A 26,667-nucleotide genomic window follows, 5' to 3' on the forward strand; every position below is an offset into this window, starting at 1 on the left:
TAGTAATTAACCATGTTAAAGCTGTTAATGCGTCATGATGAGGGTTGAGAATTGACTATTGAATTTGGCAATGTGGAGGTCGCTGTCTGACTTTAACAAGGGTGGTTTTGACAGCATGGTGGAGAAGAGGCCTGACCAGAGTGATTCAAGAGAGAACAGGAGGAGAGGAATCAGTGACAAGTAAAACAACTCTTTCAAGGAATTTTGCTGTAAAAGGGAGCAGAGAGAGGAATGTAGGGTCAAAAGAGAATTTTTCTTCAGGCTGGCCCAGTGGTGTAGCCGTTAGGTTTGCATGCTTACTTCGGCGGCCCGGGGTTTGCAGGTTCGGATCCTGGGCGTGGACCTACAAACCACTTATTAAGCCATGCTGGGGCAGGTATCCCACATATAAAGTAGAGAAAGACGGGCACAGATGTTAGCTCAGGGCCAATCTTCCTCAGCAAAGAGAGGAGGATTGGTGGCAGATGTTAGCTCAGGGCTAATCTTCCTCAAAAAAATAAATAAATAAAATGTCATTTATTAAAAAAAAGGAATTTTCCTTGACATGTAAAATGTAATCATGTTTGCTGAAGGGAATAAGCACTAGAGAGGGAAAACTGATGGTACAATCCAGTGGAAGTTAAGCCAGAGCTTCCTCTGGAGCAGGGCTCTCTTGGGAAACAGAGCACTTCATTCATTCATTCAATTAAAATATATGGAGCATTATGTTAGCTTCCCTTCCAAGCGAGTCTGCCGTCTTTAATCGTTAACAGCTCAAGAGCGCCTCCAAAGTGAGAAGTGTGCCATCGCCTGTCAACAGCTCTACCTATTCCTAAGGAGAGAATCTCGACTTTGACACTAAATGTGACAGTGGTAGTGCAGTCTATGTCACCATTGTATGACTCTTTTTTTGCAAGCTTATAAATATCTTCACCATATTTTCATTTCCCAAAGTGAAAGCCATTTCTCTGCCTTATTTTGCTACCAGAAGCCATCGCAAAACTGTCTTAAATAGATAATAATATATCATGCTTGTGCCATTCAAAAGTACCTAAGAAATTTGAAGGAAAAAAAGTCCAAAGTGCTCAAATATCAAGATACATTCTTCATCTACCCTTATTGAAGAGGACAATGAAAGGTATTCAAAGTAATTTACTCTTCATAAGATCTTTATAAGATGACATACTATACTTTGGATACACCATTTTTCTACATTTGACAGGAAAAAGTCTGTTTCCAGTCTTTGTGTACATGTATGTATGTACGTATATTTGAAGGAAGAAAGAAAAGGAGGGTAACTGCCTTTGTGAAAATAAAATTAATTTTTCACTCAGCAAAACTAAGATGGATCTGTGTACTGTCATTTACAGGAAGTGGTTAGAGGCTGGCAGGAGGGATTGCCTAGTTTTCTTTTTAGAGATCATTTATTACACAAAGAATGAGCCATTTAAAGTCATATTTAGCACCCCCCAGGATATCCTTTGCTAACAGCCAATGGGCAGGGACCTAAATCATCAAACAAGTCTTGTAGAAGCAAGACTTGGAACTTCATTAAGATTTTAGACCTGCTTCTCTTTAAGATTACTTCACTCACAAGAATTTAGGAGGGTCACCCACAACCATTACCCACAAGAAATCTCAAAACAAGGCAACACCCCAGAATCACTTTAATATCTGTGACTGAGATGAAAACAAGCTTGTGAGAAGGGAGACTGTATGTTTTATTCAAACTGCCATGGAGTTATCCTTGGTCTCAAAATAACTGACATCCACCAGCATCATTACTTCAGCAGATACAGACTTAAAAACTTAAGATCCATCATGATTAAAAGACTGAAATCTAGAAAAATAATGCTTACAAAGAGAGAAGACTTTTTTTAAAACAACAAATGCACTTGAGATTAAAAGTTTGGTAGAGAGGGGCCGGCCCCGTGGCCAAGTAGTTAAGTTCGTGCACTCCGCTGCGGCAGCCCAGGGTTTCGCCAGTTCGGATCTTGGGTGCGAACATGGCACCACTCATCAAGCCATGCTGAGGCAGCATCCCACATGCCACAACCAGAAGGACCCACAACTAAAAATATACAACTATGTACCGGGGGGACTTTGGGGAGAAAAAGGAAAAGTAAAATCTTAAAAAAAAAGTTTGGTAGAGAGATTTGCATATGACTGCTAGAACTAGAAACTTTGGGCTTCTGGGACTGGCAGGATGTAGGCATCAAAGCCTGGCCCTGAGCTCTTGTCATCTGTCTCCACTCGTGAGTCCAGAGGGCATCTAACTACAGATAGGCAGAAGACGTGGGCTTCACAGAAGCTAATTAGGAGACATCTGTGACTCCCCGTCTCAAAGGTTTAGCAATATGGTACTGAAACAATAAACATGCAAAGGCTCAGAATGGCTACAAAGAATTTTCTGCATACCCAGGTTTTACTGAATACAACAAAGTTAGGAAAATCTCCAAATTTCTTGCTCAATAACCTAAATGCCATGAGCATTTTAGCAGCATGGTAATTACAAGCCCAATCTGAAGCCAGACTGCATGGGTTCAAATCCACACTCTATCATATGTTACATTAGCACCTTTGGGCAAGTTACTTAATTAACTTCCTGGAACCTCAATTTCCTCAACTGTAAAATGATGATATTAGTAGCCATCTCATAGAGATGCAGTGAGGAGTAAAACGAGTTAAGGCATTTAAGGTGTTTAGATAGTGCCTGGCACACAATATGTGCTCAATAAATGTTGGCTATTCTTATAATTATCTGGATGAGCAGCAAACGAACTACACTTGACCACAAAGACGTCTGAATACTGCTCACACTGTACAAAACTAGCGAACTGATAATTTACCTAATCTACCACCTAAATTACCTAATCTAATTTACCTAATCCCAGTCTCCAACCGGCCAATCCTGTCCTCATTCATTATGAGATTAATCTCCCTGAAGCATGCATAATGACCGGTATATCTTAAATGCTCAATACGTGTTCACTTGTAATTTCATTCTAAAACTTTCAATCTAAGTCCAAAACTCTCTGGCTTTACAAGATTTCCCTCATTTACCCTGGAATGTACTTCTTTCCCATCTCCACACATCAAAATCCCACTCCTATGGACCCATTTAAGCCAATACTTAGACAGAATTTTCCCTGGTGATTCCCTCCATCCTAGTTAGGTATAAACTTCTCCCTCCCTTGAGCTTACATTATACTTTCTCTGTTTCTCTCTCCCGATATTTAGCACTCTCTACTTTATAATATAGTTGTGTGCATATTTTTATTCCTTCACTAAAGTTTTTGAAGCTAGATGAATGTCTGCTCTCTCATATAAAATCTTGTCACTAAATATTTGTAAAATGAGTGAATCAATCAATCAATTAATGAACAAGAGGGTCTGAAGAGCAGTGTGAGAGCCAGGAGTATAAAGGGGGAACAAACTAGAAAGAGCCAAACTGGGTCCAATAAGCCATGAAGATTCCCAAAATATAAGCATTTCCTGGGAATGCATCTATTTTGACCACAAAAAAAAACATGCGCCAGAAAGCAAGTGCCTGGAAAACTACATCTTACGGCAGGAATAACTCAATATGCTCCTCTAGATAGGGCCAGCAGCTAACATACACTAACAAAGGAGCCAAACCACTTTTAACAGTGAACTTCCAGATTCACCTGGGAGTTTAAGGAAAAAAGTGACTCCAAGAACACAAACTAAGTTTTGCTTTTTCTTAGCGCTGGGAAGAAGTCAATTTATTGATTCAGAAATTCCAATTCTAGGGGCCAGCCCCATGGCCAAGTGGTTAGGTTCACTCGCTCTGCTGCGGCAGCCCAGGGTTTTGCTGGTTTGAACCCTGGGTGCGGACACGGCACCGCTCATCAAGCCATGCTGAGGCGGCATCCCACATGCCACAACTAGAAGGACCCGCAACTAAAAATACACAACTATGTACCTGGGGGCTTTGGGAGAAAAAGGAAAAATAAAATCTTAAAAAAAAAAAAAAAAAAAAGAAATTCCAATTCTAGAAATCTTTCCACTTATGGATTCTGCCCAACATCCAAACTCTGGGTGGCCTTCTTGTCCCACTCAGCAATTGAGGCTCTTATCCTTGAGAAAGAAAATGGAAAGTAAAAGAGTAAAGGCAGAAAGTGGGAGATGCTGTGATGTAGCACTTAGAAAACTCACTCTTAACCAAAGCCCCACTCATTTTTTTTCTCTCTCTCTCTGCCCACAACTCTAAACATAATCTGTTAGCCAAACAGATTCAAATTCTGACTTCACTAGCTGTGTCTCTGAACCAATCACTAATCTCTTTAATCCTCAGTTTCCTCATCTGTAAAATGGGAATAATAATATTACCCCTTTGCAGTGTTATAGTGAGAAAATGCACGGACTATTTGGCACACAGTAAGCATTCATTATTAACTATTAAAAAAAATCAAACATTAACTCATTAATGTTAACTATTGCTATTTTTGTTACTACACTAGAGCATTTATGCCCTGCATTTTCAGTGGCCCACACAAGGAGGTAAATCAAGGTAAAGTTTGTGGCATTTAACAGCTCTAAGCCACCAACTCAATGAATAAATCAAATTAGGTTTTAACGGCATTGCTTCAAAAAGGCAAAAGACAAAAATATTTAGTCAACCTTAATATCCATACTACCATTTTAAATAATCCCTCTCTTTGGGGTTCTGACCATTTCTCCTAATAAAATAATAAGATCTAGATGTTAAACTTTTTCCAGGATACTCTGGTAGTCAGTATCTTAAATAAATGGAGAAAGAAGATACAAGGAAAAGAAGGCTTGTCTATGAGGATTGCTTCTGAATTTTGCCAAGCTTGTTATTTTTGTCCAGAAATATCTCTCATCCCCAGTGAGTGCACAGTGAAGGAGAGTTAGCGTCTTACTCATATCCAGCCTAAATGCATTTTTAAAATGCTTTTCCAAATAAAAACAAAAAATGGTCTCAATGGGAAATGTCTCTTAGTGTGGTCTGGCTAAGAAACATGTGATCAACTTCAGTTTTCCTGAGACACCCTGAATACAAGAGTGCGGAATGGGCATGCAGCTGACAAAGGGGTCAGGAGCTCAGCGACGACGAGGTAACCTGGCAGGCTGGAGAATGCCAATAGGTAGCTACAGTCAAGGCTCAGAAGAAGAGTCCAGGCCAAGATAAGAGGTAGGAAGAGAGACCAACTGAAACTATCTATCCATGGAAACCAAGCTATTTTTAGATCTGTGTGAGTTAGTTCTGATCCTGGTAGTAGCCCTAAATGAACAAGAGGAAGAACTTGCCACCTGAAGACAACGACAGACTTGTCAGCTTCTTTCCACCTGCGACGCTTGGAGCCTGCTCTGAACCCTAACCCACAACACAAGAATCATTTTAGTCTTCCTCTGGAGAGTCTACCACCAGGATGTTTACCTTCTAATAAAACCTTCTGCTCTCACTACCCCTTACCAGGTCCAAGGACCAAAGTCACATGAAACATGCCTAACAGGATCTCCCCTGGTGGTATCACCTCCTAATTACGTGACCCTAGGGAAGCCACTTAATATTTCTAAACTTCGGGGTCCTAATATGTACAATGTTTTATAAAAATGCAAAAATGCCTGTTTCTCAGAATTGTTGTCAAGATATAAATAAGGAATATATGTAAAGGACATAGGTACACATCAGACGCTTAATGAACAGTTTTCCTCCCGTCATCTTTCTTTTTTTTTTTTTAATTGCTCTTCAAGTCTTACTCATAAAACTAATTCCATCTCAGCCTTGGTTTCTTGCTTCACCTAGCATTTGGAACAATATATTCTTCAAATATTCAACAGATCCACAAAGTTCTTAACACAAGTTCATATCTTTTGCTTCTGTTCCAACACAAAAAAAATAGATAGTACTCAATGTACAATGAAGCCACAATAAAGACAAGGAATCTGATTGGTCTATCATAGGATTAGAGAGAGTCTCTCTCATTTAGAGTTTAATCCCCCAGTGACCCCTACTGGACAAAGATAGATACAGAAGACTGAGTTTAATAACCAAGACAAAGAGATTCTGTGATTGCTTTTATTCTAGTAAAAGTCTCACACACAGAACTTCATTATGCAAGCTCAAGCTTGCCTCAAAACCCATTTACATCCATAACATAGAAGACAGCAACGCTAAGTCCAGTCAGCTCATTTCTTTCACGGGAAATATCATCGCCACAAAGTTGGTTGGTTTACTGGCTGCCCCAACTGGATCCCCAGTATTCATAGCTTTGTGATGAGTCCTTATAGAGAAAAGAGCAGGCAGAGAAGAGCAGGTACTGGCACACAACTCCTACCCCCTACCACCCTGCAATTTTTCCATTCCTTGAGCTGACTCACTCTCAGCTCAGCCCAGACTCCCTGCCAGCAGTCAGGGCCACTACGTGTGCCTGGTGAGTAATGCATCCTCCCGGCTGCCTCTGACTTAACAAGTCATAAAAGGAAATCTGGGTAACAGTTTTCCCCATCCTGGAATCAGGGACAGTTCCTCTTAGCACCCTGCAAGGACTTAGAGCTATAGTGAATTTCCTCTAATGACAGCCAGGTGGCAGCCAGGCAAAGGCAAAAACACTAATGAGTACAATAAATCCTTACTCTCTAAAATCTGGGGACCACAGCTTCTATTTTGGATAAAACCAAAAGTGATGGGCATGAGGCAGAGCCCAACCCAGCCTAGAGGTCAGTTATGGTTCATGCCACCATAGACAGCTTGTCTAGCAGCAGCTCTACCCAGGGGAGACTGCAAGTCAGCCCCAGTGTGAGACCATCTGCTATCATACTGCCTCATATTGTGAAAGCAAAGCCCTGATGAAAACCAAATCTCAGGGGAAGGGCAGCCTCTTAAGTACCTGCCCATCCACCCTCAAGTGCCCAAAGTAGGGCATAAGGAAAAGAATGGCATCTGGCTTTTTTGATGAGTGACTGGCACTCTCAATATTGAACAAATCCTAAACAGACAATAGTTATAGTTCAAGCTTCTCTCAACAGATATTCCTAGAGCTTCTAACCCCTCAGACATGAATCTATGGAGCTATCTCAAACATTCTAGAAATGACTGCCAAGAGCTAAACAGCCCAGGGAGATGAAGGAGGATCTTTGACATAGATAATTTACTTTAAAGATACTTGGAGCAATAATCCTCGATGAATTGTCAAATAGCAAGACTTTAACTAGGACCCAACTAAATTAGGTCTGCACTCTACTACTGAAAAAGAAAAAGATTCACCCCAAATACATAATATCACTGATTTTAAAAAATTTTCTTGAAATCAGGACACTTTCAGTACAATTGCAGATATTTTTTTTACCTATAACCCACGGGTCCTGGATGCCTTAGAAGAAAACTATTATCTAGCTCGGTTTTTGACAAAACCCAGAATATTCAAGATCCTGACTTATCAAAAAGAATGAAAAAAAAAAGAAATTACCTATGACAAAATTACCTAATCACTAGGATCAAAAAGATATGCACAAAAATTTTCAACAAGAATGAGACAAAAAGTGCCCTCTGGTTAACCTTGGATCAACCAGAATATTTAATTAAGCATGTATCAGGTTTTATCACTACATTTAGCAGTTTGGGAACTAGACAAAGAGGTTATAGCTCCAGTTCTGTCCCTAGCTTATTATATGACTCTAGGATCATTTAATCATACTGAATCTGTTTATTCATTCATAAAATTAGTTGACATTCTAGATCTCTAAATTCTTTTCCAGCTCTAAAATTCTGTGGTTCTGTGTAATATTTAGTTGCCTGGGTTCTATGTTAATCGCTATCAATAACCAAAAATCTACAAAGCCAGTCTTATATTATCCTTTAAGAGCTTACAATCTAACTAGGGAAGTGGTATGTGTATAAATAATTACAGCGTAGGGCAGTATATGCTGTGTCATGAGGGTAGCAAGACCACAAGAATTCAGTGAACAGAACTTTGGGAACTCAGTCAATGGAACGGCCATTTCCAGCTGATTTTTTTAAAAAAAGGTTTCCACAAATGAGGCCTATAAACTGGGCCTGGAACAATGTGTAGGATTTCGGCGGTCTGAAATGAGAAGAGTAGACATTCCAGGAGGAGACATGAACAAGAAAATGGTAAAAAGAAAGTACAAGTGAAGCTAGAACATGGAGTCTGTGTATTCAAAAGAGAGAGAGAGACAGAGAGAGAGAAGTTGGAAAGATTCACTTCTGCCAACTTTAGGTTACATGTGGCAGACTTCACATGCACATTTATCTCCATTCCTTTCTGAAACTTCAGAAAAATGACAGTCAAGGAATAAAATGGCACAAACTCACAGAAAAGCAAAAAAATATCAACAAAAGTTTGATAAAATTGGAGGGGAGATAGATAAATGGTCATTAATTTAAACTTCAGCTTTCTCTTTCTGCTAAGTGACTGCAGCGAATGGGGAACAATAAGAAACAAGGTAAACTGTGCTGCAGGACTCCAGAAAGGCTCAGGAATTGGAAACACCAGGTACCTCTGAAGGCTGAGGGAAGGAAAGCTGCAGGGTGAGGCTGAAAACAAGACTAGTTGCAAGTCTTCAGGCCCACATGAGGTCAGAAGTGAGGTGACTCACCAAAACCAGGGGTATTGAGTGAAATTTAACATAATGAACAACAAGTCTCTCCCTGCTAACCCACTGCCCTGCTTGGCAAGCCCAGAGCTCTGGCTTCCAGGCTTAACAGGCCCCAGACAGGAGACTGACAATTCCTCTCTGTGGCAACGGACCTCTCCACCTGGTGATTCATTAAGAGCACACCAGTCAACAAATCCCACCAATCAGCTTTTTAGGCTTCCAATCAGTTTTTTCAGGGGCTAACTCTAAATACAAAGATCACCAAAAAAACCATCAAACATTTTAAGAGAGTCTCTAACATGAAAGACAGGAGCCAAAATGAACAGAAGGAGCTGAAAACAGAGACAATATTGGAAGCAGAGGAAAACACTGGGGCGGGAAGGAACTATAATTAATATCCTCAGAAAGCCCTAAAAGGCAATATTGCTATAAAACAAGAACAAGTAGTACAAAAAAGGAACATTTAAGAGAATAAGGAAAAAAAGCTTAGAAATAAATATGATAGCAAAAATAAATAAATCTAAATTAGAGTTGGAAGACAGAGCTGAGGATCTTTATCAAAAATTAGAACAAAAAGAGATAGAAAAATATAAGGGGGAGGGGGAGAGGATCAATGAAAGAAGTGCAACTAATAGAAGCACCAAAAAGAGAAAAATAGAAGAGAGGAAATTTTCAAAGAACTAATAAATGAAAGCCATGCTTACAAATAAAAAAGACCCATAGAGAACTAAGCTCAGCAAATTAAAAAATATCCTCACCGATGCACATCATCATAGTATTTTAGAACACCAGGGATAAAAATAAAATCCCAAAAGCTCTTGAAAAGAAAACAGGTCACAGGAAAGAAAAGTCAGGAACCAGAATGGCATTAGACTTCCCAACAGCAACACTAGAAGCCAGAAGGAAGAAAGCCTTCAAAATTCTGGTGGAAAGTCATTTGCAACCTAAAACTCTATACCCAAACTCTTAATCAAGTGAAAAGTAGAATAAAGACATTTTCAGATAAGCAAAGTCTCAAAAATATTTACCTCTCAGGAGGTAAAATATTTCCTTTCTCAGGAAGCTACCCTAAGATATATCCCAACAAAGAGATGGAGTAAATCAAGAAAAATGACAGCATGAGATCCAGTACAGAAAAGAGGTGAAGGAACTTCCCAGTATGATAGTGAAGGGAAGTCCCAGGATGACAGCTTTACCAAAGCCTTGAGTTGGAGAACAGAAAGCTCCTAGGGGGGTGTCTCCAAAGAATACACTGAACCAAAAGATTATTTGGTATGTTTCAACATACTGAGAGTTATCTTAGAGTTCCGTGGGAGAACATGGAGATAGGTACATAAAACAGTAAACAGATGATAAAATAGGACAATTATTAATTCCAGGAAAAAGTTAAAAATTGGTCAAGAAAGGAAATGTAATTATAGAATATTATGTGGCTCAGCTTTTATATATTTATATATTTATATATACAATATTTATATAATCATAATAACCTACAAACTGAATACTGTGCAATCATAATAATGTGTGACAATGGGAAGAAGAGGGAAGGGGAAGTGTGTGTGTTAAGTGGGCAGGGATCAAAGAACTAAACTCTAATTTTCTATAGTAGAATGTCAACAGATGATGTCTCAAACTGAAAAATCAAGAATCACTGGTGCAAGGGTCTATTTAAGAAATGTAGAGAAAATACTGAAAGTAACAGCTAAATGACCTGGAAGCAGTTCTCAGAGGTGAGGAGCGACAGGACAGGAGATTACTTTTGTTATAAGCTTCATAGTAATATTTGACCTTTTAAACTAAGAATAATTTTGATAACAATAATTTTATAGAAAGTTGGGCCAGATCATGGAAGGTCTCAAATGACAAGATGAGTTTGGATTTTATCCGATAGGTGAAAATGAGCTCCTATAGGAGTCCTTTTCTCCCCCACCAAAAAAATCGCAGAGATGTTTGGAATCCCAGCCCCTACGTGGATTCTCTTAACATTCAGGTTAATTGAGATGTCAAAATACTTCTCCCTTACCACTGCTCAACCTCATGACTAAAGGCCGTTAGCTCAGAACCAAAGGGAGAGAGGATCTGTATATATTATGGGGCAGGTATAAAGAACATGTTCAGGTCAAGATTGCTGCTTCTGCTCAGACTCATCGGACTCACTGAGTAGGGTAGTGACTTCTGAAACAGTGTCATCATAGATTACCCTCAGGGGGTTCTCAAATCAAATCCACCCTAGGGAACATTTTTCCCTGGGTCCTTAGGCACTTCAGGTTAAAAGTCTTTTCTAACGATTTGTTATTTCATGGAGAGAGACAGGGAGAAGCACAACCAGCAGGGAGGAGGAATATTGCTAACCGGGGCCCAGGAAGTCCAGCACCCTTCTCTAAGAAACAAGCTATCTGACTCGGTTCCTCCTGATTCATGTTCTTCTTACCCTACTCAAAAGATCAGTTTTAGTCCCACAGTGTACCTGGTAGTACTGTCCAAAAACAGAATTCATGATCAGCCGAAGGACGCAACAGCTGCAGACAGTGCCAAGGAATAAGTAAAGCTTCCCTCCCTTCCTTTCCAATTTCAGGTGGGTTGTTTTTTTTAACCTTTCTTCTCGTTTATGATATATCTTAAAGAGATGCAGTATCTTCTACTTCTTGGCAGTGTCTTATGCTACCTAAAAGTCCCTAACTCCATGCCACTTTCAAATGAACAATTCATAAAGAACAAAAGTAGCAACTGATATTGCTAAGCCCTCTCTCCCCAGATATTCCTTGGGAGACCTGAACCCTGAGGCAGAGTACTAGCAGTAAATACCCTCTCTTGTATTTTTTGTAAATTGCTGATTTAGTCTTCAATCTCATAGTCACACAGACTCTGGCAGGTGCTATGGCACCGTGGTGACCAGGAGTACTCTCTTACAATCTTAATATAAATGGGAGTCAGAATATCTAACCAACTTTATTGCTTTGCAATATGAAAAAATATCAAAACTTATCTATCCTTCCTCCTAACTATAAGTGTATCACTTATCAGCTTCAGCCATACCATGGAGGGCCCTCAACTCAAAGGAAAAAAAACTTAACTGAGGTTAGAGCAAAGATCCAGCTCTTGCCAAAACACTGGAGGGAACCAGAGTACTTTTGGCAATAAGGTAAAGTCTCTGAGATTTGACCTTCTGATATCTAGGCAAGTTCCTGTGTCTAAAATATCAGGGGTAAAGCCACACTTTGAGCCACAATGAGCATGTGAGGTTGAATTTCAAGAGATGGGTCCTGCTAGCCATAGAGCTGATGCACAGAGTGCAGGAACCCATACACACCACACTGCGTGTGAAAGAAGTCCATGACTGGCACAAGATGTCATGAGATGTCTCATGAAACAAACACAGTACACCCAAGACAGGCACAGACTTGACCACATGCTCTGAAGGCACATGAACAGCACTGCCCACACCAGGGCTCATGAGAAAGGAACTGAAAAACAGGTGATGTTTCTTGTGATCTATGCCAGTCAATCATTCTGACTGCCTAGTCAACCACACTATTCAACACCTCCCTCCAGCGCCACAATCAAGGTTCCTGTCTCCACCTGCTCCTCTGACATCATCCTGTCATTATATTTTCTTTGAAATTCCTTTGATGAAAAATGAGTCATCTCTTCCTGCCAACACCAGCCTAAGCCTCTTCCAGGCAAGTCATTCTCTTTAGTCAGTCTTCTTGGGGTAGGGTGCCACCCAGCGGCTCCTCCAGCTACTATCTCCACACCTCCCAGGAAAGAATGCCTCAGAGCAAGATCGACAGCCTGGAGAAAAAATGTAAGAAATGAAACAAGTGAGGCTCTTGGTGGAGCTGGGAATGGGGCCTGGGACCCAAAACATAAACTATCTATTCCAGTGGGAAACACAGTTGAGAGGATAAATAAGAAGTAAGGTAGGACGCAGAGAGTCACACTTAAAACTTGGAAAGTTTTATTCACCTTAAAAAGTTTGGTTCCTAACGTAAAGTGCCATCAACTGCTCTCCTCAAGTGACTGCAAACCTAAATTTCTCACCTTGAGGCTTTCAGGCAACAGTAACCTGCCCAGTGCTCCTAACGGTGATGTTCTAACTTTAAGATTCATGGTGGCAGGGCTAAGGGGTGAAGTACAAACTGACAAAATGCTATTCATACATACAAATCACCCTAATTTTTTTGACAACAGCTTTATTGAATTTATTCACATACCATACAATTCACCCTTTTAAAGTGTACAATTCAATGGATCTTAGTATATTCACAGAATTGTACAACCGTCACCACCATGTAATTTGAGAACATTTCATAACCCCCAAAAGAAACACTATATCCATTAGCAATCATTTCCCATTCCACCCTCCCCCAGCCCCTGGCAACCACTAATCTACTTATTGTCTCTATGGATTTGACTATTCTATATAATGGAATCATACAGTATGTGGTCTTTTGGGTCTGGCTTCTTTCACTTAGCATAACATTTTCAAGTTGGCTTCTTTCATTTAGCATAATATTTCCAAGTTTGATCCATGTTAGCATCAATTAGCACTTCATTCTTTTTTATTGCTGAAAATATTCCATTGTATTGATATGCCAAATTTTGTTTATATCCATTCATCAGTTGATGGATATTTGAGTTGTTTCCACTTTTGAGCTATTATGAATAATGTTGCTATGAGTATTTGCATTCACATTTTGTGTGGATATATGTTTTCGTTTCTCTTAGATTTATACTTAGTGGAATTGCTAGGTCATGTGGCAACTCTATCTTTAACCTGAAGATCCACCAAATTGTTTTCCAAAGTGGCTGCACCATTTCATATTCCCACCAGCAGTGTATGAGGGTTCCAATTTCTCCACATCCTCGTTGTTTCTTTTTGATTGCAGTAGCCATTCTAGTAGATATGAAGTGGAATCTCACTGAGGTTTTGATTTGCATTTCCCTAATGACTAATGATGTTAAGCATCTTTTCCCGTGTTTATTGACCATTTGGTATATCTTCTCTGGAGAAATGTCTATTCAAATACTTTGCCCATTTTTTGACTGAGTTGTCTTTTTACTGTTAAGTTCTAAGAGTCCTTTCTATATTTTAGTCATATTTAAAATAAGGGACTTAGAAGTCCTTTATTAGATATATGATTTGCAAATATTTTTTCCCATTCTGTGGGGTGTTTTTTCACTTTCTAATAGCGTCCTTTGAAGCACAAAAGTATTTACTTTTGATCAAGTCCAATTTATCTATTTTTTTCTTTTCTTTTGTCCCTTGTGCTTTTGGGGCCATATCCAAGAAAACATTGCTTAATCCAAGGTCACAAAAATTTATTCCTAAGTTTTCTTCTAATAGTTTTCTAGTTTTAACTCTTACACATAGGTCCTTGAGCGACTTTGAATTAACTTTCATATATGGTGTGAGATCAGGGTTCAACTTCACTCTTTTGTATATGGATATCCAGTTGTCCCAGTATAATTTGTTGCGAAGACAATTCTTTCTGCATTGAATTGTCTTGGCACCTTTGTCAAAAATCAATTGACCATAAATGGAAGGGCTTATTTTTGGACTCTCTGTTCCATTGGTCTGTATGTCTATTCTTATGCCATTACCACACTGTCTTGATTACTATAGCTTTGTAGTAAGTTTTCAAATTGGGAAATGTGAGTCCTCCAATTTTGTTCTTCTTTTTCAAGATTATTTTGGCTATTAGGGGTCCCTTGCATTTCCATATGAATTTTAGAATCAGCTCTGTCAATTTCTGCAATAAAATCTGCAATAAAATCCAGCAGGGATTTTGGCTAAGGGTTGCACTGTATCTGTAGATCAATTTAGGGAGTATTGCCATCTTAACAATATTAAGTCTTCCAATTCATGAACATACAGAATAAAAAGCAATCTGAGCCACTGTTTTCAGATACTTTCAGACAAAAATATTTAAATTTCCTTATGCTCTATCAAATACTTAGCACACTGGAGACACTTGATTTTGAGGACCCCTCCCAAAAAGAAAGAATATGCTAAAATATACTGATTATAAAGCCACAAAGTTATCTTTCATATTACAAAGCAACACATTATGATTTTGACACAAAGTTTCTAAAACAGCTGAGCACTCTAAGAGCTAAGATCAGAGACTCAGCCAAGCAAAACTAAGCCTGAGAGGAACAGCAAAGGCCCTGTGATCTGCCAGGCTTCACTGGCCTTGGCACATTCCACTTTAGTAAAGGAAGAGGATGGAATAACATGATCCATAATCTATCACAAATGCCTCAAATATGAAAAATAAAAAGTGCTCAGAAACTATCTTACATCTTCTTTTATATAAAGTGGCCACAAATCATTCCCGAGAGGAATAAATCTTTGCATCAGTACCAGAGTAGGGAACCAGAAATTTTATATAAAATGGACTTGAATGTAGCAATCTGATTGGAAGAGAAGCAATCATAATAAGTCTCAATGCTGCATTTATATAACAAACACTTTTTACTAAAATTTGTTTATTTAGAGTGGCTGTGGGGGGTGAGAGAGACTACAGGGTGCTAAAGGTCCTCCCCAGCTCTCTTTTGGGTTGCTACTACACTTACTAGACTGGAATAAAGGCGAAGAATGGCGTAACATTGTACTGTAATGTATAAACGATACAATTAACATCCCATAGTTAAGTGTGTAAAAAGCTAACCAAAGGCAATCTAAACCCTGTCACCAACTCTGACCTCTTCAATCACAGAGCAAAGCTCCCACTTTCAAACATAATGAAATGCCTACTGTGTGTGCCAGGCAATGATCTTTACATACATAACTCTAATCCTCTCTAATTCCTACTCTTTCAGGTAGGGATTATCACCCCCATTTTACAGAACAGGAAACTGAGATTTAACAGATATTAAGTAACTTGTCCAAGATCACACAGCTAATAAGTAACAGAACTGGGATTCAAACCTAGGCATCTTCAATTCCCTATCTGGTGCTTTTTCCACTAGTCCAACGGCCTTCCAAATATCCCAAATCTCCTATCTGTGCTTCATCCTAAGGCCTTCAAGGAACAGAAGACACAGAAGGGCAGCCGAGTCCCATCCCAACTCTGTTCTGTGTGTAACTGGTTTTCCTAGACCAATTAAAGCAATATGGGGGAGGGAGGGGAAAGGCCAAGGTGGAGGTGGGAGAGAGAGGGGAAGAGGGAGAGGGAGAGAAATGTGACCAAACACAGACATCAGTAAAAAACAAAAAAGGGGGCGGGCGGGGCGTGGAGTTCACCTTGCAGTTAAAAATGAAACTGAATAAGGGCAAGCAGCCCTGGTCAGCAAAGATAAGGTGACTTCAGTCAAAACTATAAACAAATTTTTTTCCCGATGATTTCCATTTCTCCCCTGTAAACAGAAGTTAAAATATCACTTAATCACTGTTTAATCATTCTCCACAAGTTCACTGTGGTTTAACTCCTTATATTCTGACAGCCTCCAGCATGGTCCTAGAAAACCCTAGAAGGGAACTAAAGAGACCATCAAAAGACGGCTAAAGGGGCCGGCCCAGTAGTGCAGCGGTTAAGTTCGCATGTTTCGCTTTGGCGGCTTGGGGTTCGCCAGTTCAGATCCTGGGTACGGACCTATGCACTGCTTATCAAGTCATGCTGTGGCAGGCATCCTACATATGAAGTAGAGGAAGATGGGCATGGATGTTAGCTCAGGGCCAGTCTTCCTCAGCAAAAAGAGGAGGATTGGCAGCAGATGTTAGCTCAGGGTTAATCTTCCTTAAAAAAAAAAAAAAAAAAAAAAAGATAGCTAAAGCTGACCAGAAAGCAGAAGGAAACTTTCAATAATCATAAGGTTCCGAAACTACTTTACCAAGCCAAAAGTTTTATATTAAGCTCACAGGCCACCTGTTCCGTTATCTTTCCAATCAGACACCTAATTCATGCCGTGGCCATGGCTCATGAAGGGATTCCATGAGTGAGATGCCAGACCAGAATGTCACTCCTGAGAGCCAGGGCTTTAAGACTGCCGGAATGTGCCGAGTAAAGACATGGGGGTGTCTGGGCAGCTGAAAGCCCCTACAAGGGAATCCAGTAAGGACAACTGCTTTCCCTCAACCCAAGGCTAGGAATTTAAAAATAAACCTCAGCGACCCTCATGCCTAAGAATCATTTGGGAAAGAACGTTGTTGAATCCAGCAACTATTTATCCCACTGGGATAAACCAGAGGTAGAGGAAAAAAAGAAAAACGCTTTTACACCTCCTCTCAAGGAGTCTGACAGGACAAAAAGACGACGGAAATCCCAAGTCAGCTTCCCCCAGATCAAAGGCTTATAAAATATTGTGTTTCTATATTTCTTGTATTTCAGATTTTAGGAAAGATGTTAATATACATGCAGCATCTGCGAGATAAGATTATGCTCAGTATGTAGAAGTATTTTTAAAAGGGAAACCTACAGTGTAACTGTAAAGCCCTCCACTGGAGGCCTCTGTGGACTCCTTGTCTTACTGAGGACAGGATGCAACCTTGAGGCCTCATGCTCCTCTCATGGAATTTGTAAATAGAAGGCAGAGGGGAATAACTGTTTCCCTGACAGCCTAGATACTGTGGAAATCCCCTTCTCAGTGATCCCATTTCTCAACTTGATTAAAATAACTACCACCCAGATTCTTGGAAATTGCCATTTTCCTTATTCAATTGGGAGCTTTATCACCATGGCAGTGCAGCCTTTCTTTTGAGCCAAATAGCTACAGGATTTCAGCATTATTCTCACCCAAATGATTCTTAAGACTTGAGGTCACTGGGAACAGCCTAAGGGCACTTCAGAAGGCAGTGGCTCTCCCATTCACTACAGCTGCTGGTAGAGATAGCAAAGTAAACAGTGTATAGAGCAGAACTGAGATATTTCTACAAAGTCACCTCATGGAGCTGACTCTCTAAAAGACATTATATTGCCATGTCAATTAGAAACTGGGCATAGACTTGCAGTCCCACCTTCCTCTAGGCACACAAACACGCCTACCACCACCACCATCCCCCTCTTGGTTAGCAATAAAATTGTTATGAATGACAGGTGGAGTGGCTCCTGGAACCCCTCTCTGATGGTCCCTTCTTGCATAGCAAAATAATGACAGCCAGAGTCTGATGTAGTTATTTGTACGTTAACCCTCAATCTGGAAAAGTCCCATATAAGAAACCCTGGTAGGTGGTCCAACATCCAAGGCTCCACAATTCAAATCATGGTTGTTGAAGACTTTTTTTTATTGGAGGGTTTTAGCTGTTCTTTTTGGTTTTTGTTATGGTTTTTCTGGGGCAAAGAAGAAACAAATAAATAACCCATTTCCCTTCCTTAGGATTGAGAAAGCAAGGACTACAGCTTTGACCTTTGTTACAATGTGATGTTTTAAACCAACAAAAGCTGAAGGTGCCCGTCAACACTGTAAGGGACAGGCTGGGGCAGGGTTGCAAAGATCAACACAACTGTATGCCCCTCCCAGCCAGAAATTCCTCCTACCTCAATGTCTGAAAACACTTACTGCATAAACCTCTCCCAGGCCTGAGGAACTGTTAGATTTACATACAGCAAGGGTTATCTTTTGTAAATCATTTCTCTAATTAGTTTTTTTCTGATAGCCCCCACTGTTCAAAAGAAACAGTGGGGGGAAAAAAAGGTGAGAGAGAGAAATTACCTAGCTTAATGCTAACCAGTAGCTCCTAGAAGAAAGAACATTGGGAAGAAAAGGGAGGAAAGGGTATAAAGAGCTCCATTTTTGCCCCAGTTGCCCTTTTCACTGAGTAAATACAATCGGTCCTTGAGACCCTGGGAAAACCCCAGCTTGCCCTATTTGAGGACCAAACTAGCATTCAGTGCCTTGTATTCTGGGATTTTTTCAAGGTCCCAACAAACGGCAAGACCTCCAGGTCTGTGACCAAATCAAGACAAGAGACATTACAACCGCACTGAGGTAGCTTTCCAAATACACACACACCTTCTTTTCTCAAGTTGAACCAGGGGGACTACGAGCCCCTTGAAAGCAGGGACTATGTTTGTATTCCCAACACCTAGTCCTGTGTCTTGCAGAGCGGAATTCAACAAATGTTTGTTGACCTTCACTACCCTCCTGTGTTCCAGTTGATTCCTTACACAAACCCTCATCCTCCTGGAATTAAGGTCGCCAGTCTCCCTTGTCTCAAACCTCTAGGCCAGTGACAGTAATTCTCAGTCCTGCAAATCGTAACATAGCTCTAAGTTTCTAGACTATCTCAAGAGATGCCACATAATTCTCAAATACATCTTTGAAACAGAACTAATTTTAACTCTCTTGAAGTTCATATTGTCTAGCATTTTTATTAAGGAAAGGAACTGAAATAAAATTAAACTAAAGAAAAGAAGTCACAATTCCCCAAAGGCTGGGGGCGGGGGTGGGGGGGGGGAGGGTAGTAGTTAAAGGGTATTACAAAGGACTGCTCCTATTCAAGGCTTCAAAGGGAAGCAATGTGATTCGGAGGAAAAGCATTCAACCACAAGCCGGAACCGGGTCATGGTTTCAGCTTCTCAATAACTAGCTGTGTGACTTGGGGAAAGTGTCCTTTGACCTCCCTGGGTGAGATCTGTTCCTCGTGTATCTCTTTATGATACTATGAATGTGAGGCTGATCCAAGAACCAACCAAACATCTAGAGCTAAACCAGTGATGCTTGGTAGGTGTAACGAGAATTCATTTCTAGCTGGCCTACCATGAACAGAAATTTTCTAAAGAAAAATGACCTAAAAGGGGAAGAAAATGAGGGAAAGAAAGGACCTTATATGCAAGGGATAAGAATCATAAGTTAATAGAGTACTTGAGAGGAGGAAAGTGGAAGCTATGACTACAGAATTTAAATGAAGAAGACTATTAAACGTCTTCTCCTCCCACTCGCTCTCTCTCCCAACTGCCCTTTAAAAATTCCCGAGCACTGAAAATAATTAAGAAACACAACAAGCAAACACACAAATAAGCATTTTGGACAAGAGAAGAATTGCTGAGAGCTATAAAATGGGTTCAGAAGAAGAAAATAAGGATTTTAAAAAACGGAAGAAGAAATAAGAAAGACAGAAAGCAAAAAAGGATACAGGGGAATTACAACACGTTTCCGTTTAACTGGACTAACTTGACCAGAGAGAGAAATAATTTAAACACCTGCAGAGGTTCACTCATGACTCCACTCAATGAGGTTTTTCCCACGGTGAGGCTATGCACCAGGGTGAACATGAGAGGTCTTGAATCTGAGCCGTCAGCAAGTCTTGGTTCCCACGTGCCTTTCACACTGTAGACACCTTGAATCCAGAACATGATTCTGGCATTTGAGAATACTTATCTTTTCAAATAAAATGCCCCCTAATTACAGGCCAACAACTTCATATGGTGTACTAACTCTGTCCTGGCGTATACGCAAAACCATGTTTATATACTTTGATTTATGGTTCACTTAAGGTATTTTTCAAGAATAATTTTTTTATTAAGATTTTATTTTTCCTTTTTCTCCCCAAAGCCCCCCAGTACTTAGTTGTGTATTTTTAGTTGTGGGTCCTTCTAGTTGTGGCATGTGGGATCCCGCTTCAACGTGGCCTGACGAGTGGTGCCATGTCCACGCCCAGGATTCGAACCGGCGAAACCCTGGGCCGCTGAAGTGGAGCACGTGAACTTAACCACTTAGCCATGGGCCGGCCCCTCAAGAATAATTTTAATTATTTGGGATTTTCACTTTATGTGCTGACTTTAGAACCTACCTTTATCTGCAAGAGGTAAGATGAGACTTCACCCTGCAGGAGTTAGGGGGTGGTGGGGGGAGAGAAGGCAGACACGGAAATCCTTCCTGAAAGCTAAAGGCAATACAGAAATGGCAAGGGACAACAAACTTAAATTTCTGTGTATCTTCCTTAGCTACCCTGCCACCCCCAGCAACTTGGGAAAGGAGGTGGCAGCTTACAAAAGAGCCCAGAGGCTTGGGGTGGATCATTTAGTGGGTCTCTTACTTATGGTCAGGGAAATGCAGTGGCCAGGCACTTGCTCAGAAACTCCACCGACACTCCCAAGACGTGGTACTAGAGTCAATGGGACCAGACCAGCCTTGAGGATGTCTTCTTTCCCTACTAAGATGCCTTCTGCTTCTCTCGACACTATGTATATTTGCAGAACCAGGGGCCCTCTGCAGCTTGGTTCAGGCTCTCCTGGGGCACAAGAAAACTCACTACCCTCAGACAAAGACCAAGAAAGTAGATGACCTCCTGTAGTCACGACCCATTCCCACTCCACAAAGAGTAATCAGCTCCTCCTAACAAAATGGATTTCCTTGCTGACATTCAACTAAGGAAACACTGAGCCTCAAAGATGTGGCCACATAGAGAATAATTCTTTCCCTTTGCCTCCGACTGATAAAAAGATTATATCTGATAGGAACATTTGCCTCCTTTTCATTCTAAGAAGACAAAGACCTGACTCAGATAGCCTTAGAAAGCCACATAGGAATCAGGAAAATAAAGCTACACTGACCATTTGCACAGATAGAAGTACTAATATTTACTGGAACAGTCATCGATACATACTGAGTGCTTACTATGTGCCAAGCACTGTTCTAAGTACTTTCTACATATTAACTTATTCAATTCTCATTACAACTCTATGAAAATGGTACATTATAAGCCTCATTTTATAGCTGAGAAATTGTGGCCTAAAGAGGAAGGTTAAGTAACTTGCTCGAAGTCAGGCTAAGTGATAGAGCGGGATTCAAGGTCACCAGTACCGAAGGTCCTTGGGGAATTACTATTTTGGATGGATTTCATAAAAGACAGGAAGATAGAAAGGCTAAAGCAATCACCAAAAATTGAATAGATTTTGTTGTTCCTTTTTTTTCCCTCTCTGCACAAATGGGTGGCAAAGCATGATTAAGTCTCTCCTAGTTCTATTTAGCTATCTTTCCTTCCCCCAAACTCCTCAAACACAGCACCTTCAGAGGCTCTGAAGTCTTCCCAGAGCAGCTTAAGAAAAAGGAAAAAAAAAATGAGAAGAAGGCCTTAATCAAAAGCCCTTTTCTTCTGGCAAACAAAAGGCCTTGGTATTTCCACAGACAGACTGGTTATTCTTAACCCTAACCAAAGATTCTTTGGCAGAGAAAGAAATATGAAAATGTTAGGCTTGTGGGAATGGCTTGTGCTTTGGGCTTTGTGTCACCCTCAGTAAAGCCAGCCCACTGAAACACAAACACAGCAGCCCCTCAGTAACTCTAGGCCAATTCAGTTAACTCCAGGGTCTAGGGAGAGAGAGCAGAGACCCTATTCCTGATGGTCTTATCCTCTTCTCCCCTATCGCCTCCCTGAGTGTTCAACATTTTTCAAAGGACACAGGAAAAATAGATCTGAAGATACAGATACATAACAGATCAAATCTGACAGTGAAAGAAAAGCAACAAGTGGTAGGTGGAAGAGGGCAGAGATCAGACCTACCTCCGGGTGCTCTGACTAGCCTCTGTGCTTCTCACCCCAAATCAACAATCCAGAGTTTTAGCACTTTCCTAAGTAAACTGTTAAGATCTGGCGATTGTCTCAAGTGCTTGCTCCACTCAGCACTGGGTTTTAGAGGCATAGTGTGGCCCTGAATGGCCTTAAGTCGTTGACATTTCCCCAGCAGGGTAGAGAGAAATTAAGACTATTTTACAAAATAGGTCAGTAAGCAAAAAAAGGAGGGGGGATAGTCTGCCAGAAGACAAGACGGCCCCAGCAGCACTAATCGAAGATCTATCTGGGCTAAACTCAGAACATGTGGCACTCCAACTCCTACCTTTTGCACGAACACAGAAACCTTACTCTAAGTGCCTGAAGGCTTTATACGCAGTCAACAGTACCTTCCCTAGCTGCTTTGCCCAGGATATCGTGAGCAAAACCACTCTGAGGCCACAGGCCCCACGGCACATCTCCTAGCAGGCAGGTTTCTGTGACAGTGGGGAACAAGAGTAGCCATGTATGAGGAGTCACAGCCTGGCTTTGAAATCCCCTGGAGTGAGTAGCCCAGATTAAGGTGTGATTACTATCTATAATGGTACCAAACGTTGAGGTGTTAAACCATGAGGTAATAAGACACCAGGTGGCTCAGGACTCTGAATCCTCTTGATCACCCTGGAAGCAGGTCCTAGTCTTGCTCCCAGGTAGTACCAAAGTCCCAGGGAGTAAAAGGTACTACTCAGCCAGGCTCAACCTGCTGGCAAGTTTCAAATGTCTGGCATATAGTAGGCTCTCAAATATTTGTTGAATGAATAACTGAATAAAACATTTCATCTTCAACTGCTATAACCAGTTCCTTCCTACACCCAAGGGGGTGGAGGGAGTGTCAGAGAAGAAGTCTAGACAGTAGAAAAAAAAGGTTTTCTTTTTCCTGCCATTCCCTGGCGATCAAGCTCTTCTGTTGTAAAATATAATGCTCTCTTCTATATAAAATTCATTACTTGACTGTTCTCTCACAGAGTTGGGTAACAGGCCATGCTATCCTAATCAAGGACAATGGTTCTTCTGCAGCTGGTGTACAACATGAAACATGGCAGAGAATAGGGAGATGTCCATTGCAGCAATTTATATAACAGCAACGACTTGGAAACAACCCAAATGTTCAACAATAAGAGAATGCCTAAGTGAAGCTATTATCAACATTATAAAATTATAATGACTATAAGGAAACACTAAAAAAATCCTTATGTTACATGAAAAGGGCATGCAAACACATGTACATGCTAAGTGAAAGAAGTCAGATACGAAAGGCCACATGTTGTATGATTCCACTTGTATGAATATCCAGAATAGGCAAGTCAGCAAGCAGATTAGTGGTTGCTAAGGGTTAGGTGAGGCGAGAGGACAGGAGTGACTGCTTAACAGGTACGGATTTCCATGTGGGGTCATGAAAACGTTCTGGAACTAGATAGTCTTGATGGTTGTACAACCTTGTAAATGTACTTAATGTTGAAGAATTGCACACTTTATTATTTTATTTTTTTCTTCTTCTCCCCAAAGCCCCCCAGTACAAAGTTGTATATTCTAGTTGTAGGTCCTTTTGGCTGTGCTGTGTGGGATGTCACTTCAGCATGGCTTGATGAATGGTGCTAGGTCTGTGCCCAGGATCCAAACCGGCAAAACCCTACGCCGCTGAAGCGGCACATGTGAACTTAACAACTTGGCCACAGGGCCGGCCCCTGAATTGTACACTTTAAAATTGTTCCAATGGCAAATTTTATGTGTCTTTTACCACCATAAAAAAAAAATTGAATCGGAAAAAAAAGACCAGGATTGCAATTATGTAAAAGTAAACATGGACAGAAAGGAACACAGACAAGTCCCAACATCTATTAAATTAAAATGGGACTTCATTGATGTCGGACAATAAATGAAAATCAGGAAAGGAAAATTAAATGCCAGAAGCATACAGCCAGTCCTAAAGGCACAATCACAAGCCTGCAAATAAGTGCCTACTAAGTGGAGGACAAGCTACATGGCTCACCAGGCACCAGAACAGCAGGTGTGGCTGCTATGGGGTGATGGAGAAAAGTCTCAGGCCCTCCTCAGCCCGCTCCTCTAATCCCCCTTAAAAACCCTCCCTTGGGCAGAGAAACCATCTGTTTCAACAAAGCCTAGAGCCCTACATGCATATTAACTCCTTCACTGCTGACCTCCTGCAGATGGGCTTCACACAATATTAAGTGCTTTTCTTTTAAAAATGCCTCTAAATGCTAAAATATAAGCTCTACAAAGGAAGAGACTTGGCCTCGTTCTCTGGTATATCCCCAATACCTGGAATAAACTGATTTCAGTGGCTACTCAACAAATTATTTGCTAAATGAATCCATTAAATGCCTTTTTCCTACAATAATTGTGTTTCATTTATGCCTTATTTTCTAAAGTCTCCTCTCTTTTTGTCATTTGTCCTCACTTAGAGTCTGACCTGGTTTCCTCAAATTCAGTCAACTATCAATATTTGTCTGCTTATGTACAGCATAACTAGTCTCCTCACTGTGTGGTTTATGGCTGGATCCCAGTGCCTAGCACAGCAGTCATGGCAGGTGCTCATACATATTTGTCAAATGAAAGAATGACTCACTTTGGTCACCACACCTTATAAGGGCTCAGTAATGAGAGCTTAAACTTGCTAGGTAACGTGAGAGTTATAGAAATATAACATCTATAAAACAGTCCCCTTAAAAAGCTTACAATTTCAACAGGGAGACAAAAACTAGAGTGTGGGAAAGTGAGACATCAATGTGGACAATGATAATCAGAGCAGTCTCACTGGAGAAGAAAGATCTGAAGTGGAGCTTAAAGGAAAGGATAGATTTCAGTTAAGTATAAAGAACAAGGGCATTCCAGGTAAAGAAAACTAACTGCACAAGAAAAGGCAAGGGGGGAGAAGAAATAAAGTGTTTTAAGGCACAATGTGGAGATGGATCTGTCAGAGGCTGAAGGTGTGTTCCAGGAAATTACAAGAGATAAGCCTGGATAAGCAGGAGGGGGTCAGAGCATAACAGATCGTTCTTATTTTGGAAATAGAAAATACTAGAAAGTAGCTGGTAGCATTAACTCGAAGGGAGAGACAGGACAGAGGAAACAACATATGAGGCAGCTGCAGTAATTCAAGCGTGAGGTGACGAGTGCCTGGACTAAAGTCATGGCAAAGGGAATAGGGAGAAAGGGCAAATTTGGGAGAAATTCTGAAGAAACAAAAGAACTTGATGACGGACTAAAAATGGGGGTTGATGAAGAGAGAAGAGTCAAGGATGTCTCCAGAGTTTCTGATCTCAGAGACTGGAGGAATGTGAGCACAAGTGTCAAAAACGGGGAAAGAGGGAAGGAAGCCAAGTCTAAGCTTGGTTTTGAAATACTGAGTTTGAGGTGATATCCAAGTATAGATGTCCTGTAGGCAGTTGAAAAAAAAGAGATAAACAACTAAGAGATTTTTATACATACAAGAAATATCATCCAGCCTTTTTTTCTGAGGAAGATTAGGCCTGAGCTAACATCTACCACCAATCCTCCTCTTTTTGCTGAGGAAGACTGGCCCTAAGCTAACATCCGTGCCCATCTTCCTCTACTCTGTGTGGGACGCCTGCCACAGCATGGCTTGCCAAGCTGTGCTTAGGTCCGCACCCGGGATCTGAATTGGTGAACCCCGGGCTGCCGAAGCAGAACGTGCAAACTTAACTGCTGTGCCACCAGCTGCGCCCCTCATTCAGCCTTAAAGAGAAGGTAATCCTGTCACATGCTACAACATGGATAAACTTTGAAGACACTCTGCTAAGTGAAATAAGCCAGTCACAGAAGGACAAATACTGCATAATTCCACTAATATGTGGTATTTAAAGCAGTCAAACTCATAGAAGCAGAGAGCAGAATGGTAGTTGCTGGGGGTTGGGGGGCAGGGGGAAATAGGGAGTTGCTATTCAACGGGTATAAAGTTTCAGTCATGCAAGATGGAAAGGTTCTAGAGATCTGATGTACAACAATGTGCATACAGTTAACAACACTGTACTGGACATGTAAAAATGTGTCAAGGGTAGATTTCATGTTATATGGTTTTTACAATAAAAAAAAATACCCCCCAAAATTGAGAGATTTTAAGTAGTAGAAGACAGATGTGGGAGTTTGCAATTTAAAAGAAAACCAGAAGCCAAAAGAACAGGCTAGAGAAAGAAAAGGTCAGGAGCAGCATAACAATAACGCCAGCTAATGTCTGTATCGTGTGATGATGTGCCAGCTCTGTGTTGGCAGCTTTCCCTCTGCCATTGCATTTAATCCTCATAATTTTATGTGGGAGATACTATTATCCCCATTTTACAGGTGAAAAAATTGAAGCTCAGAGAAAGTGAGTAACTTGCCCCCAGTCACTCAACTGGTAAATGTAGAAACTTGGATTTTAACCCAAACCACTCTGGATCCAAAGCCCATGCTTTCCACTTCACCACTGCCTCACTCCTTAGGAAACTGCCAGAGTTAGAAGGAAAAGACCTAGCAAAGGTAGACAAACAGCAATCAGATAGGTAAAGGAAAACCAGGAAATGCCCTCGATAAGGCTAATGGCAGAGGATATTTTAAATAGGCAGGGA

The 26,667-nt window shown here is 40.8% G+C and overlaps 1 protein-coding gene across 16 annotated transcripts in view; it reads right to left on the reverse strand.

Annotated features, from left to right (window-relative positions):
• The window catches only part of MACF1 (microtubule actin crosslinking factor 1), a 323,887-nt gene that overhangs the window by 225,950 nt on the left and 71,270 nt on the right, over positions 1-26,667 (reverse strand). The window lies entirely within an intron of this gene.

The sequence above is a fragment of the Equus caballus genome, chromosome 2 (genome assembly GCF_041296265.1).
Source record: "Equus caballus isolate H_3958 breed thoroughbred chromosome 2, TB-T2T, whole genome shotgun sequence".
Lineage (NCBI taxonomy): Eukaryota > Metazoa > Chordata > Mammalia > Perissodactyla > Equidae > Equus > Equus caballus.